Below are 1,716 nucleotides of genomic sequence, written 5' to 3' on the forward strand. Positions count from 1 at the left end.
AACAATTTATGCAGTTAATCTTTCTCCCATCCTTCCCCAAGGAGTTCTCTGGCCTTTTACCAGGGTAACTGTGCACTGGGGAGAGAGAAATTTTCAGACATTTCGGGGACTACTGGACACTGGCTCTGAGCTGATGTTGATTCCAGGGGACCCAAAAACGTCCCTGTGTTCCTCCAGTTAAAGTAGGCACTTACGAAGGTCAGGTAATGGAGTTTTAGCTCACGTCCAACTTACAGTGTGTCCACTGGGTCCCCGGACTCATCCTGTGGTCATTTCCCCAGTGTCAGAATGCATAATTGGCATAGACATACTTAGCAGCTGGCAGAACCCCCACTTTGGCTCCCTGACTGATAGGGTGAGGGCTACTATGATGGGAAAGGCCAAATGGAAGCCATTAGAGCTGCCTCTCCCTAGAAAAATCATAAATCAAAAACAATATCGCATCCTTGGGGAGATTGCAGAGATTAGTGCCACCATTAAGGACTTGTGCAGGGGTGGTGATTCCCACCAAATCCCTGTTCAACTCTCCCATTTGGCCTGTGCAGAAGACAGATGGATCTTGGAGAATGACAGTGGATTATCATAAGCTTAACCAAGTGGTGACTCCAATTGCAACTGCTGGACCAGATGAGGTTTCATTGCTTGAACAAATTAACACATCTCCTGATACCTGGTGTGTAGCCATTGACTTGGCAAGTGCCTTTTTCTGCATTCCTGTCCAAGAGTCACCAGAAGAAATTTGCCTTCAGATGGCAAGGCCAGCAATATACCTTTACTGTCATATATATATATATATATATTCATATATATATATATATATGTGTGTGTGTGTGTGTGTGTGTGTATGTATATATAAATATACACCCCTCTATACTCAGGGGTATATCAACGCTCAGGCTTTGTGTCATAATCTTATTCGGAGAGACCTTGATCACTTTTTGCTTCTGCAAGATATCACACTAGTCCATTATATTAATGACATTATGCTGATTGGATCCAATGAGCAAGAAGTAGCAAACACACTGGACTTATTGGTGAGATATTTATGTGCCAGAGGATGGGAAATAAATCTGACTAAAATTCAGGGATCTTCTACCTCAGTAAAATTCCTAGGGGTCCAGGGCCTGTCAAGATATTCCTTTTAAGGTAAAGGATAATTTGCTGCATTTGGCCCCTCCCACAACCAAGAAAGAGGCACAATACTTAGTGGGCCTGTTTGGATTTCGGAGGCAACACATTCCTCATTTGGGTGTGTTACTCCAGCCCATTTATCAAGTGACCCAAAAGGCTGCCAGTTTTGAGTGGGGCCCAGAACAGAAGAAGGCTCTGCAACAGGTCCAGCCTGCTGTGCAAGCTGCTCTGTCATTTGGACCATATGACCCAGCAGATCCAATGGTGCTTAAGGTGTCAGTGGCAGATAGGGATGCTGTTTGGAGCCTTTGGCAGGCCCCCATAGGTGAATCACAGGGAGGCCTTTAGGATTTTGGAGCAGGGCCCTGCAATCTTTTGCAGACAACTACTCTCCTTTTGAGAGACAACTCTTGGCCTGTTACTGGGCTTTGGTGGAAACTGAATGTTTGACTAGAGATCATCAAGTCGCCATGCGACCTGAACTGCCTATCATGAACTGGGTGCTTTCTGATCCATCTAGCCATAAAGTGGGTCATGCACAGCAGCATTCCATCGTCAAATGGAAGTGGCATATATATGGTCAGG

The sequence above is a fragment of the Piliocolobus tephrosceles genome, chromosome 1 (assembly GCF_002776525.5).
Source record: "Piliocolobus tephrosceles isolate RC106 chromosome 1, ASM277652v3, whole genome shotgun sequence".
Classification (NCBI taxonomy): Eukaryota; Metazoa; Chordata; class Mammalia; order Primates; family Cercopithecidae; genus Piliocolobus; species Piliocolobus tephrosceles.